Here is a 6,000-nt window from a genome sequence, read left to right as displayed (position 1 = left end):
TGGTCCAGATTCCACTGCTGATGTTCTACAGAACCTGAACCTAACTTACAACTAGCGCTGAAACGATTAATTGTGATTAATCGTTTATTACAATAATCGTAGACTAATTTAGTAAAAAAAAAAGTGTCTGTGTTGGCTAGCCCTCAGATTTCTATACAGACTGAAGAATCTGTGATGTCATGTCACAAAAACAGTAAAAGAGCAGAAAAGAGTTTCTGAATCCGAGTCTAGAGAAACATGAAAGACTACAGCTGAAACGACTAATCGTGATTAATCGATTAGGCAAATAATTGTAGACTAATTTAGTAACCAACTAATCATTAACTGAAGTATACAGACTCAAAAAAGGCAATTTGGTGAAAAAAGCAACATATTCAGAGCCATAATTAAGCTAAAACTGTACTATCAATCTATCTATACATATATATATATATATATATATATATATATATATATATATATATATATATAGAGAGAGAGAGAGAGAGAGAGAGAGAGAGAGAGAGAGAGAGAGAGAGAGAGAGAGCTTAAATATGTAAATGTTTAGCTAAAGTTTATCAAGTTGTAGTTTTAGCCTCACCTGGATCAGAATTTTTAAAGGAATGCTTTTTTATGCAATAAAATTTTTATTTTATTTAAAGTGGCTATTTCCATTTAACCACTAACCTAATAGTGGTAAAATGAAAAATCGGAATGTGCCTTTTTTATCCAATTAATCAATGAATCATCAGAATAATTGATAAAATAATTGATTGCTAAGTTGTAGCTCTACTTGCATGTAGCTTTTTAGGAAGATATAGGACCTTGTTTTAAGTAAATTATTCCTTAATATTGATAATAAAGTACTAGTTCCTCTAGCAGATCAGTTCATTTTTCCCATGTTATAAGTGAAATAATCTGCCAATGGAACTAGAGCTTTTTCATGAATGTTAAGGATGTTTTTTGTCTAGTATCTTTTGCAAATATCTTAGTACACTTGAATTAAGGTAAGATTAAATTACAAGCAACTTTACAGCAAAATATGGGCGCTTGTTTTAAGCTAATTATCATGTTACTCTTGCGTTTGGGAAAAATGTTTTCTTCTGTATTCAAAAATTATTGACTTAAAACAAGCTTGTATATTTTACTGAAAAGTTACTTGTAATTATTTTAGTCTTAATTCAAGTGTGCTAAGATATTTGTACTAGAAACCAGACCAAAACTCTTGGTCAGACTTTGTGTTTTTGCAGTGCGGAACTGCCAGGCAGCTCTGATCCAAGTGGCCATGCCTTTTTCCCTGGTAACGGAGTGAATTCAGAGGAAGATGGTTAAACAGAACCACCAGCACTGCCCTCTCACCAACACCCAATCTTTACGTCCCCTCCTCCTCGAGCTGGGCTTTCATCTGAAAAAGAGGCGGGTGCTTTTGGGGCTTGTGGTTTTTATTGAAATAATATTTTCTGTACTCTGCTGCTTCTCTGGCTCTGTTCTCCCTTAACAACAGGCATTATTTTTAGCCTGTGTGTCAAGTTCGGTCATTTCCTGCTGCAAAAAAGACTCGACCACAAGCAGACTCAAACACTGAGAGGCTTTCTGCTTTGCCTACCAAACTCACAATGTTCCCGTACGAGCCGCCCCCTGTCTCTACGCAAAAATGTAAATACTCACTTTTTTCAGAACCTACACAATCTAGATTAGGGAATCTATGTGGTTGAATAGCATACCACAGTGTTTAAGGAACGCTGGACTTGAGACTACACAGATTCCTCAACACACCCAGGAACAGAGATGGGTAGTGACTAGTTACATTTACCCAGCTACAATTACTTTAGTAACTGTTTTGGGAAAAAATACTTTTTGGAGGATTTGTACTGTTTAATTTTGCTTGAATAACTTTCTTATAAAGTATTTCAACTTTTACTCTTAAATTTCTGGATTTTCTACCTACTGAATAAAAAACAGACATGTTTTAACTAAAAATTTACCAACTATTTTTTTCTTGTTTCTACTGCAAATATCTTAGTATACTTGAAATAAGACAAACTAACTTACAATTAAGTAACTTTCCAGAAAGATATAGGAGCTTATTTTAAGTCAAAACTTCCTTAATATTGATGAAAAAGTTCCAGTTCCACTGGCAGATTGTTTAACTTATTTCAAAATCGTTACCTAGCAATGCCACCCAAGCCCAGCCGGTCGCCTAGCAACCCAGTTCTAGTTCTACTGGCAGATTATTTCACTTATAACATGGTAAAAAAAGATTTAAGAGGAATAATCTACCAATGGAGCAAGTACATTTCAGCAATATTAAAAAAAATTATTTCCTTAAAACAGGCTCACTGGTAAACTAATCCTACAGTTTGACTGTAGGATTCATTCATTTATGTGGGAAATGTCTTCTTAGAAGTGAAAAAATTTCTAAATAAATAACTAAGGATTATTGATTTAAAAGTAGCTCTCATATCTTGCTAAAAAGTTACTTTTAAGTTAGTTTTGTCTTATTTCAAGTGAACTAAGTTATTCACACAAAAAAAAATAGACCGAAAATATTTGGTAAGATTTTCTGTTTGGTTATTTTCGTTCCAGTTCACAGTTACTAACTATTTGCATTGATATGTTGTGTAAAACTCAGTAAAACACATTGAGTTCTGTGGAAAGAGAAGATACTTTTCCCACAATGTTCAGCACTCCAGTCCTGCTCGGGTTGCCTGGCTGAATCATGCAGGGATCATGAGAGTCAGAGTTAGGAAACCAAGGTGTGGAGAGAGATGTAGAAAGACGATAATTATACCTTTGCTCCGCTCCCTCCCTCGTCCAGGTCGTCCCTGTGTAACAGTGGATAATCTTCCAGCTATCATGTCTAGGAGCGCCCTGGAGGACCTCAGCAGGCCGGCGGAGCCAGCAAAATGCTGTCGAGGGGGAAAGCGGACACCGCCAAGGGGAGTCTGGAGGAGGACAGCTCTCAGAAATCCGCCTCGCCAGACAGTCAAATCTCACAGACCGCAGTCGGGGCAAGCTTCCACACGCCACCGTGATCTCAATCACGTCAGAATAATCATTGCATTGATGTGTTGTGTAAAACAATAAAACACATTGAGTTCTGTAGAAAGAGAAGATACTTTTCCCACAATGTTCAGCACTCCAGTCCTGCTCGGGTTGCCTGGTTGAGTCACGCTTAAATTAAAGTGGAACACACAAAGCGACGGTGCATTTTGCTGATTTATTTTTATCGCCTTTGCATGTGCAGCACCAGAGGACAACCTGTCCAGCTCCGGCCTGTCTGCGTTGGCTTCGTATCTTAGCTGGGCAAGATGAGATTCCCAGCGTCTGGGGTAATATCGCCTTCAAGATGCGTTGAGTTTCATCAGAAAAGAATACAGAGTACCATGCAGGGCGGAGCTGCTGCGTCATAATGGTTCCCACTTCATCCGGCACGCCAGCCCAAAACTCTGCAGGACAGGTGGGAAGATTTCAGGTTGTAAAACACCTGAGCAGCAGGTGTGGCGAGCAGCTCAAGGCACATCAAGCAACCAAAACGACGAAAAACGTCCAAATAATACTTGTAATGGTTGAAAAGGATGAGAAAACAGGACAGAGAGTAAAAATCCAGATTTTCTTTGAAAGCATTATTTTTTTGTCATTTTTGCTTTGTCTGTTTTGTATAACATCTATCTATCCAGTGTAGAAAGTACATTTCCACCAAAAAAGCTAATACAGTTTGAGATTACAAATAAACAAAAAAGAAAATAAACATTTCATTGACCAAAATATAATATCACAGTTCTGTTTAAAACCTGTTTACCGACAAAAGTGTTTTAATGCAAAGTTTCAATATTTTTAAGGGCTGCAACAAACAATTATTTTAGTTATCAATTATTCTGACGATTAATTGATTAATCATATTAAAAAATGGCACATTCTACAGATTTATCATTAAACTATTTAAGCATTTTTATACAATGTGAGAAATACATTACAATATGCAAATAGCAAATAATTAAATTACTTTTTAAAATAAGAAAATAAACATTTTATTGCCTAAACTATATTGCAGTATTCCTTTAGTAAATATGAACTGGTTGTAGCTAATAAAACTTGATAAGCTTTGGCTAAAACATGTTTTAATTTTAAATGAAAAACCTTTCTAAGTGTTGCAACTAACAATTATTTCAGTTATTGTATTGAATATTCATGATTAATCGTATTTAAAAAGTGATATGTTCTACAGTTTTTTTCACATAACCACTGAAGCTTTTTAATACAATCTAAGAAATACATTAAAATATGCAAAAAAAAAATTGAATTCATTTTTTAAAATGAGAAAATAAGCATTTTATTGCTCAAAATGCAATGACAGTAAATTTTAGTAAATTTGAACCAGATGAAGCTAAAAGTATGCAACTAGTTCTGACTAAAACCTATTTGAGACAAAGGTTTTATTAATCTTAAATGCAAGATGAATATAAATATTGTACAGTATTTTGTGAATTACTTTTCTCAGTATGTTGTTTTTTTAGCAAATGGCCTTTTTCTGAGTCTATATTAACGTTAATTAATCGATTACTAAATTAGTTGACGGTTATTTCAGTAATCAATAAATTACGATTAATTTAATTAATCGTGATTAATCCCTAGTCTTTTATATTTGTCTGGGCTCAGATTCAGTGACATTTTTCTGCTCTTTTACTGTTTTTGTAATATTACAGCATGGGCTCTTCAGTCTGTATAAAAATCTGATGGCCAACTAACAACAAAGACACATTTTTGGCTAATCTACAGATTTTTTTCATTAACCCTTTAAGCCTTTTTTTTATATAAAATAATGAAAGATGCAAATAAACAAATAATTCAAATTCTTTTTAAGTAAAAAATATAAATTTTTTAATTGCCTTAAATGCAATTGCATTTCTTTAGTGAATTTTAACCAAGTAAAGTTAAAACTCCCACTCGAGGAGTTTTTGGCTTACAGACAAAGATGTTTTTAATCTTAAATGCAAAATGTTTATATTTTTTTGAACAGTTTTGACACGTTGCATTTTTGTTGCATGGCCCTTTTTTGATTCTTTATTGACCCATTACAACTATTTCACTTAATCATTAGAGGCGCCATGACGGAGATAGGAAGTGAGGGACGACAGTATTGAACAGGACAACCGAAAATGTTTTCCAAGTTACTTTTGCCAGTTTATTCATGGCTTCTACTTGTTTGAGTCCAACTGATTTATCTGTGAACGTAACACACCTGGTTGGGCTCACAGACGGCGGGATTTACAGAAGTTGGAAGCAGCTAGCTTAGAAACCGACCTGTACCTCCTCCTTCCTGACGTGTTGATCAAATTATCGACTTCGACTGAATTCAGACCACATGATTTATATCACTATGTCATAAACGGTGTTTCCCCTTTACACCGGAGCAGCATTAAAATCATACAAAAGACGAGATGCTAACCTTTTTTTTTTCATGCATGCTAGGCTAGGCTACGGTGCGGCACTGTCTCCATGGTTACCAATCACTGGCCACGCCTTCTCCACAATGCGATGTTTAATATCTTCCTATAATCATACTTACAAACATATGAACGTTAATCTTACCTTGTAAAACGTGTTCGCTGCAAATCCGCGGTTACACCGAGGGCTGACAGACATTATGATTGACGGCTGATATCCATCACTGCCGCATCTTTCCTCATTAAAAATTCTAAAATAAAATAAGTTTGGTTTGCATCCTTGTCAGTTTGTGCAGCTGACCACGCAGCACCCTGCGACCATTTTTAAAGTGAAATCAACTAAATAAAAGCCATATTAGGTTACAGATGTCTGGTATCTGTAACGCATTGGTTGTTTTGACATCCGTCATGGCGGAGTTCTGGAGACTGTGACGTCACGTTCAAAGGGTCAACCTTTCTCGTTGTCAACTAAATTAGCTGACAATTATTTCAATAATCGATTAATTGTGATTTATCAGCTTAATCGTGATTAATCGTTTCAGCTCTAGTCTTTGACATTCCTCTAGAGCAGTGT

This window comes from Poecilia mexicana, unplaced genomic scaffold, assembly GCF_051168715.1.
Source record: "Poecilia mexicana isolate PSO_F unplaced genomic scaffold, ASM5116871v1 scaffold_15, whole genome shotgun sequence".
In the NCBI taxonomy this organism is placed as follows: Eukaryota; Metazoa; Chordata; class Actinopteri; order Cyprinodontiformes; family Poeciliidae; genus Poecilia; species Poecilia mexicana.
Note: the sequence above shows the minus strand (reverse complement) of the source record.